This window comes from Balaenoptera physalus (genome assembly GCF_965194825.1).
Source record: "Balaenoptera physalus genome assembly, chromosome: 17".
NCBI classification, from domain to species: domain Eukaryota; kingdom Metazoa; phylum Chordata; class Mammalia; order Artiodactyla; family Balaenopteridae; genus Balaenoptera; species Balaenoptera physalus.
The window spans coordinates 31,052,426-31,062,327 of NC_138895.1; the positions used below are offsets into that span (position 1 = coordinate 31,052,426).

The window sequence follows — 9,902 nt, forward strand, 5'->3', positions numbered from 1 at the left end:
AGAGAGTTTAAAGACAGATTCAAATATATATTACCACTTGACTTATGACAAATGTAACACTGTTATGCAACAAGTATGATCATTTCAATAAATTGTGCCAAGTCTTACAGAAATGCTTAGAGGAAGCATAACTCTTGAACTATTCTTCACGTAATATTCAAAACAAATCCCTAAAAAAAGTGCAAATCTAAATCTAAAAGGTCAAGTTTATACAATAAGTTTTTGGCATTAACAATAGGAAACCTTGGGGGTAAGCAAAGAGTTATTAAACAGGAAAAAAAGGCACTAACTCTAAAGGAAACCTGGGAGAAATTTGACTTCATTTAAATTAAGAATCTTCTATCAATAGATATCAGCTTCCACATTGAGGGAAGATATATATCTTGACAAATCATACGTGTGAAAGACATTATATGAATATATAAAGACCTACTACAAACCAATGGGGAAAATTCAAACATGAAAATATGTCACAGATTATAACAGGGATTTCACAAAAAAGGTGATATAAAATTTCCAATGAACACATGGAAAATGTGCTCAAATTAATAAACATATGGCAATATTCATGAAGAAAATGAAAATTAAAATCACAATAACATACTCCTACTTTCTCATCAGAAATAGCCATTTTTTAAAAACTGACAATAACAAGTATTATTAAGGACTTGGAGCAGCTGGAACTCTCTTACACTGGTTGAAGTATAAATTTTTACAACCACTTGGGAAAATTGATTGACAATATCTACCAAAGGAGAATATATGCACTATATGTACTCAGTAATTCTTTTTCAATAGAAATATATCCATATGTGCACCAAAGGACATAAACAAGCATATCTATAGCAACACTGTTGTAACTACTCCCAAATGGAAACCACCTAAATGATTATCAACATTCAAAGGAATAAATAAATTAAGTTAAATTATACAATAGAATACTTTTAAACAATGAAAAAGTCTGAAATATACATACATGCAACAATATAGATGAATTTCACAAACAATATTAAGTGAAGGGAACCAAACAAAAATGCCTACTATATGATTTCAGGTACATACATTTCACAAGGAAGCGAAGTTAATCTACAAAGGTAGGCTTCAGGAGAGTAGTTCTCTGGGTCAGGATGTAGTTTATGTGAAGGGGCATGAAGGGGTTTTTAGAGTGCTGGAGATAGTCTTTCTTGACCAGGATGGTAGTTATACAGGTGTGTTCACTTTGTGAAAATTAATTTATTTATAGTTTATACACTTTGGGGGATGAATGTAATCTGTCAACAAAACATTGCCTAAAAAATGTGACCTCATCTTATTCCTCAGCTTTTGAAGCAGATCATGTTTACTATATCACTAGTGCTCTATTGAAAAAGAATGGAGAATATTTTAAACAATGATTGTTTTTGTATAGTAAGTTTAATACATATACATATATAAAATTTTCTCATCTTACTATAATGAATAGGAATTACTTCTATAATAAGAATGAAATAAAATAAATTAAACTTCATTCATAATACACAGTTAGACTTTTGGTCTCAGCTATGCAAGCTATATATATTTAGTCTCTCATGATTCCCTGAATTATGTGTACAACTGACTTTCAATTACAATACATTCTTCCAAATTACTCTTACAAAAGGCATCCTGAGAAATGCCTATTATAATTGTGGTATCAGAGATTTTACTGTCTAATCTGTCCTTAAGTAATATAATATTTTAATATCTAAATACTGATTTATAGACATTCTAACACTACAAGAAGCCTCATCCTCTATGTACTTGTTCCCTTTTTATCATGATTTCACCTTCTCTTTTCCCATACTATCTCACTGGCATCATGCCTGAATTAGGGGAGTAAAGTTAAAAGTCTCCTGATATTCTGCATTCCTGAATTCCTGTTTCACTGACTTATACTCACATTCATGTGGATACAATTTTCCCCCATAGGTATAAAATACATTTTTATATATTTTGTGGACCATCAGGTTTCCTTGTATTTTCTTGTTAAATTAAACTTGTCTCTTTCTTCCATCCCATCAATTTTCTAAGTCTTTCTTATATTTTTCAGTCTATAATAATTTGTTTTGAAAGGAGTTTTCCATTTAAGTACCAAAAAAATGATCCTTTGGCACCTGAGCTTTTCTTTGTTTCTATTTGAAGTCCACCATTTTTTGCACCTGAGTACTAAATTCGTCCAGTACGATCAGAGAAGCAAGCACATACCATATGGACCAAGGCAATTCAATTATTCCTAAGATTATCCTACACTTGGGGGCCATTGTAGGATGGACCAAGCAGTGAAAGCAGGATCAGAACTTCCTGAGCTACAAATTGTGATCATTTTATTTTCAAATATCCTCTAAAATAAGTTATTATATTTAAAGCACAGGTGGCAAAGTTCACAACTACAGACTGAACAACTTCTCTTTATATTCAGAGATGACTAAACAAGGAGACCCAAGTTGTACAGCAAACAACATCTCAGTTTATACCACAGTGTAATGTGCAAATAAGTCAGATGTATAAAAGACTTCAAACTTATCAAAATGAGAAAAGCGTAATCAAAGCAACACAAAATAAGTAGCTTAAAATAGTTTACAAAATTGTATGGACCACCGTAATGAGGAGTCTTGGGGTTCTTTTAGTTGCTATACAAAGCAACAGCAGGCATCTTTTTCAGACAGAAAAGATACTAGATCATTCTTTAAACAGCTCTGAGTCTGGTCTGTCTGAAAAATTGATAGCGTTTAGAAAAACACTTAAATATAGATGGAGGAGAGGTATGGACTTCTCACTCCTCCTCCCTGATTCCACCCAAAGGGGTGTAAGTTCAGGAAGCATGAGAAGGCTTCCTAATCACCTTATTGGTGATAAAATGTTGTTCAGTAGTATGCCCAGCTTATACTCTCTTGGGTATTCTTCATTCCAGACCATATATTCTGAGTAAAGAAAAGAAAGTAGGTTATTCTGACAAATTTCTTGAAGGCATACATATTTCATTGCCACACTACAGAGCTCCTTTTTATATTTACTGGAACTGTGTACAGTCTACCTGAAAATCCTAAATTTGATTTTCAGAATTCTTCACTCAGTTCTACCATACCAATTGCAATGTCTAGTAATTTTTAGCTCTCTGGAAGTTTGTGTAATATCCCAGTATGTCCCTGCCTGCTGCTTTATTCAACTATCTGAAATCTGAGTAGCAAGGGCCAATATTTTTTTCCATTACTCGGAGCCAGTCTTTTCTGAAGGAAAGTGGGAAATAATTTAACTGGTATGAATACAGGGATTTTTGGAAGTCTAGCTGAAACAAACCAGTCTCTCAGCTTCTATCAGGTGTCAGGAAACTTTTTTCTGTAAACAGTTAGCAGACATTTTAGGCTCTGCAGCTACTACTCGACTATGCTATAGTAGTGTGAAAGCAGTCATAACAGCCATAAATAAACAAATGGGCATGGCTGTGTTCCAATAAAACTTCATTAACCAAAGCAGCTGTCTGGCTAAATTTGGATAGTGGTCCATAATTAGCCGACCCCTCTTACAGGTCATTCCCAAAATTGCCTCATTCCTTTATTTCAAGCCAGTGACCCTTTTCATAATATAAGGGAAACTTCTATATACTATCAGCTCTCATATACAATTTTGTAGAAATAATCTTTCAGCTCCAAAAAGCAGTTTTCAAAAAGGGAAAAAAAAAAAAAAAACACAAAACACCGAGAGACCTAAGCATAAGTAAAGCTGACACCTGGCATCAATTATTAGAAGAAGTGATAAGAAAAAATTGACTGGAAAGCAGAAGACAAACCACAGTGAATTAAGAATTATTCCAGGGTCCATATCAACTTATTCATTCATTCCTTTACTCATCTATTCAGTCAAGCATTATTGAGAACTTAGTTACTATGTCAAGGGGTACTATATTAAGTATAAGGACAGGGCAATGAATACATATGAGCCAAAGTCCAGGCCTTAACAGAGTTTTCAATCTAATAGGAAATACATATGCCAAGGAGGTAATTAGTATAATGGATACTGCAGAAGAGAAGTAGAATATGCTGTGAAAGCAGAGATGGGAAGTCTTATGTAGAAGGTTGGGCTGGAGGGGGGCTGGGGATGCTGAAAACACATCTCTGAGCAAGTGGTGTGTAAGCCAAGACATTAGGAATAAGTCATAGTCAGTCAGTTGAGGAGGACTGCAAGAAAAGAGGGGTAAAGTTATTAAGGTTTTCTATTCAGATTGCTGTCCATTTTCCAAAGTCAAATCCTTAGAATTGCACTTAATTAAGATACTGAGGATAACCTTATTGCACTTGGTACATTAGAGTAAGTATTTTCTTATTGTGATTACTGGATTGTATTTCAGATGCTTTGGAACAGAAGTGAAAATTTGTGTGATCCCCTTGAATGAGCTCTGAACACTAGGACATAATTTTGCCTAGTTTCATATTTGATTTTTATCTAAGTAGCAAATATAATTAGTTCGCTAAGAGTAAACCAAAACATAAGGGAAACATTTTAGCCAGGGTAAAATTTATATTGAGGGATGAACGTGAAAGAAAGAAAGAAAGAAAGAAAGAAAGAAAGAAAGAAAGAAAGAAAGAAAGAAAGAAAGAAAGAAGGAAAGAAAGAGAAAGAAAGAAAGGGGGAGGGAGGGAAGGAGGAAGGAAGGAAGGAAGAAAGAGAGAGAGGGAGGGAGAGAGACAAAAAACAGGCTTGATGTGAAGAGATCCTGACTAATGACTAATAGTGGAAAAATGCCTTCAGTTTATTTCTTTGAACTTAAAATGCCACCCAGAAGGCATTTGGGGAATTGTTTTGCAAATAAATGTCATACCTGTAAGAAAAAAGACTAATAGACTTTCTGAACTATAATGGTCTGGCCTCAGTAAAATATACAGTCAATTTTTATAAGACTTATTCATTGTGTAACGAGTAAAGCTTTTGTCTCAAAATTATAGTGTCCCTGGTAAATACTGCATTTGTCTCCTTCTCTGTTACAGTATCTAATACTCTGTATATTGTGAGATATACACCAGGTTTACAAGACTTGGGTAATGAGAATTGGTACAGCCCCTAGGCTTGCTTTATGATTCTGACATTTTCATTCAGCTGTGATGCCTGTAACTTCAGCAGTGTAACATAAAAGGGCAAATACATTCATACAACTGTCATCTCTTTTATCACACATCTATATGGCCATGAAGATCACTGAGGCTCAGTTGCCCTGAGATCCCAAATTCAATATTTATCCTCATGTCTTCTGGAGAGATTTCAACCTTTCAGATTCAGTAGACTGACCCCTGAAATATCCAGGCAGTTATTTCCTAAATGGAATATCAGTGACTCAGCTTTAGGGGGAAAATTATTGATGAGTTCTCCCAGATAATTAGTGTATACACTGAGATAACTATTTCAAACTGTTTTTCTTTAAGAGCTTATACGATACAAACAGCAATATGTAGATGGTAGATGGTTAACTCCTATTTATGTTTCAGATATCATTGCAATGGTCACTTGTACAGAGATGCACTTTTCTATCTTCCAAACAAATGTGAATCCCCCACTTAAAAATTCTGATAACTTGAGTTCCTTCTCGTTTTCTGTAGTACTTATCACATCGGAATTTTACCCTTATTTCAGTAGGTATTGGATGAATATCAGTCTTCCACAAATACCATAAATTATGTGAGTATGCAGAACATATCTAGTTTTACCCACTTTTGTGTTCCAGAGAAGTGCCTGCAATATCACATAATGGATGTTGAAAACTATTTACTGAATGAATAAATTAATGAATGGAAGATTGAATAAAATAATAGCCAACAAATTATAGAGGGCTTAATAGATTTATAGAAGGTAAGTGTTTGCTTTGATTTGGGGAGTATAGTCAAAAGAATCCTCTTAACAAAAATATGCACAATCAGATTGCTCAAGGCATTTAATTAAAAAAATATTAGAAACTTAATCTTTTATTAGGAATTTCTGGTAAAATGCAATTATTCATATGTGAAGATACTGCATTAGATAATGCATTAGATAATTAATTCTATAGCTGGGTTTACTAGGATCTGTATTTCTGGATCTGTCAATGAATGGGAACATTTTCACAGATGCTCTTTTTCAATGAATCTTTATGGCCTGGTAAATAAAGAGAATGAATGAGTGAGTATATGAGTGAGTGAAGTAAGGAGGGAAGGAAAGAAGGAAGGAGCAGAACTTAGAGCAACCATAACGTAGTGGTTTAGAGCCTGGCATTAGACTGTTGAGACTTATAAACCTCTCTCTAAGGTGCATTCACTGTATGTCTTATGCAATTTTTTAAACCCCACTGGGTCCTCAGTTTTTCCATCTGTATAATGGTTTTATTAATGTGCCTACACCATTAGGCAATTGATAGAATTAATTACAGCAACGTATGCAGAGTGTTTAAAACAGTGATAATCACACTGTAAGTGCTATGCAAGTGTTCACAATTAATTTTTTCACCCTTCTCTAAACTTTATATATTTCAGTCCCAGAAGCATATCGTTGCTCTTTTCAGAACCAAAACTCTTTAGAACTCGACCATCTTAGAATATAAAGTTGTGGTTCAACATTTAGGAAATATTGTATAAGGCAGTTTGCACACAAATCTTCTTGTTGAGTTTGCAGCTTTTGTATTTCATGTAGTAAACACAAAAAAGTGTTAGGATAGATAGCAAAACACAGAAAGTGATATAATTAAAATATTTTTACCATACTTCTTTTTCTATGTTCCAAGTGTTCTATATCAATATTTGTATTTCATAGATGGTAATTAAACAATAAGCAAGAATACGGATACCATCATTTTTTAAACATACATAAATACACACACACAAAAGTGAAGATTAGAGTTTTTTAGTACAAACTGTATCTGTCTCATCACTCCTTATGGGACCAGAATGGCCACCAGGTAGCACATGGATTTCAAGTGATAATACAAATTAGATAAGGCATCTAATTTCCCAAAAAGCTTATTGTCCCCTAAACCTTGCTACACCACAGAATCACTCTTTCTCCCCTCTTATCTCTCTACAAATTTGGAGCTTCCATAAGTTGATCCTTCACTATACAATCAAATTAATGCTCACCATTTGAGATACAGTTTTAATAATATATGCATATTAGTTCTATTGCAATACAAATAGTATTTTATTTTCATTCTGTAGCCCCAAATGCTTTTAGGAAAGAAACTGCCTTCAAGATATTCCAAAGATATCAGTTTTAATATCAGTCCTCCTATACTAAAACTGGAGGAAAACATCAATTATAATGATTAGAATTTTAAAAATCAGGATTAAAACTTTCTGCATGCATGTCCTGCTTTCCATACTCATTGGTTTGTAACATTAATGGATGTGTTATTAGCATCCATAAGTGCTTATTATGATTTTTCTGAAACATCCATAACCTCTCTAAAACTGTCATATTCAAAAAATAAGCCTGGTGTGAGAGGAAAATGGTTCAGTAAATAAGAAAGGAATCATAGAGTCATAAAGCAAATACATTGGGCTTCCTGTTTCAGGACTGAATGAATTTGAGGAAATTTAAAAGGAATTTTCAAATGTCAGGAAATGCCAGTGTACTAAAATTGTTAAACAAATACTCAAGAAATACTTTATACCAAACCAAAATGCATACATGATTCAAGGCTTAAATTTATTGAAATTTGGCTCCATTTGAAACTAGGCAACTGTATTTATAATTTATTCATTTCATCTTCAAAATTATATTAAGGAGCTACTATGTGTCAATCATAGTTCTACATGCTTGAGATGTAAAGTTAAAATAAGGTCTTGGTTCATAAGTGACTTACATATATTAGGTTCCATAGACACTGTCAAGTAAAGAAGTAAAATAATTTCTGAAAATAATGTCATATAAAGCAAAAAAACAAAACTGCTCAGAGGAGAAACTTTTGAAGGGCTTATATTAGGCTTATATTTGGCTAAGAGTTTTCCTCCTGACCAGGAGGAAAAAGCTACATAAAGTTTTACAGGGAATAGTTACAGAGAGAGAAGCTACCCAGTGCCAAAGCCTTGGCAGATTACCTAGCTGGGGCTGGCTTGGGTGTACAGCAATAAGAAAGCCTTTGTGCCTAGAACTCAGCATGTATTTATTAGAGAGAGAGAGAGTGGTAGGCAAGGACTAGATAGTAGAAATCCTAGAAGGCATTGGAGCACAACTTGGACTGTCTTTATTGTCTTCAATGTATGATATACAGTTAGAAGCAGGACAGTGCCATGATCTTCATTATAAGATCACTCTGGTTGCTACTGAAGCAGTTTAGATAGGACATAATGTTAAGGTAGAGTGACAGCAGTAAACATGGAACAGATTGAAAGGTAAGAAATGGGAAATATTCTGGAATAATGGCAAGGTTTTGGTTTGACTAATTGAGTGTACAGGATAAAATTTACTAAGGAAACTTTGGAAGAAGAATACAATTTGGGGAAAATTAAGAATTTTATTTTGGCCATGTTATATTTCAAATTCCTGTTAGACCTCCAAATGGAGTTGTTAATTAAATAATTAGATACATAGCTCTGGGAGAAAATCTAGAGTGGAGATATACATTTGAAGAAGTTGAGAGAGGAGATGCATAGAGCTGGAACTCACTAGCTGAAAGAGAAGAGAGAAAGTTTCAGCAGCAATATTGAGGTCATGCTGACATTGTTACTTGAGCAGTTGATTAGAACCTTGTAAAAGGGAAATGTGAAGATACGATGTTTTACAAAGTACCCAGAATTTGTTTTAATAAATCGTGATAAGACATGCAGACACAGAAATGACTGTCATGAAGGAAGACTTTTTATATTTACAGATCACTAGAACATGAGGCATAGCCACACGGGGAAGCTCCAAGGTTGGTCAGGAGGGAGAAGAAATGGAGAAATAGGTAAGGAAAAGAATGTGGTTTTTACAGGAAGAAAAGCTAAACTATGTCTAGTTGGAATAATTTTGGCAAGCTCTGGGGTATGAGGTTGTCCTTAGTTGTCTGGTTCCTGGCCTTGGGGTAATTAGAGTAGGGGAATATTGGCTTTCAGTTTAAGAGCCCTATGAGAGCCCAGTAAAGGAGATGGTTGGAGGTATGGGCTTTGGATTGATTGGTTCATGAAAGGCACACTCACAGAGCAGTAATTTGCTATCTTTAGGAATTAGTCAGCCCTGTGAGGAGCAGGCTTTCCTAGATCAGCAAAGTCCTAAGTTGTCAAAGCATCAAATGATACAGAAAATGAAAAACATAATTAATACATAAAGTTTTCTAAATATAAAAGAAACTAAGGATATGATATGAAAGAAAAAAAGGAAATTGCAAGAAATAAGGAATTTTCAGTTATGTCAAAAATGGTTGAGAGTAGATAAAGTTGAGAGAAAGAAAGATACCATTGACATTGACAACATAGAGCTCCCAGTGACCTTAAAAATAACAATTTCAAAAGAATTGTGAAATTGAAGCCTGTCAGAATGAGTTGAGGACACAGTTAGGGGAGATGAGAATTTTGAGACAGAATCTTGGTAAGAAGGGAACAAAGAGATGTTATATAAGATTGTTTAATTTTGTCTCAAATTTTCTTGGTGACTTCCATTAAAGAGGCACTTGATTTTGCCAAATGAATGCTGAATGCCAAACTTACCCCCAACTGTCTCGCTCTATCAGCTCCCAGAACACTGACACAACCAGAGAATTACAGCTGAGGCAGGGTATTGGAATTTTCTATCCAAAGGTGAAAGACCTAAATATAATGGCATTTGGGTTCTCTAAAAGATGGCCCCCTCAGATGATCTTACAGTGGAAATCAAATTGACAAATCTTACCTAATACCCAGACCTTCCAAAACAGAATTTGCATTACTCCTTCCTTATACAGTATACACCAT

General features: G+C 34.3%; 1 long non-coding RNA gene across 1 annotated transcript in view; it reads left to right on the forward strand.

Moving 5' to 3' along the window:
• Positions 1–9,514, forward strand: part of LOC309647023 — a 48,255-nt gene extending 38,741 nt beyond the window's left edge. Inside the window, exon 2 of the long non-coding RNA XR_014255737.1 lies at positions 1–9,514. This exon is cut by the window's left edge and continues 18,853 nt beyond it. This is a non-coding gene — a long non-coding RNA (uncharacterized lncRNA).
• Positions 9,515–9,902: the final 388 nt, after the last annotated feature.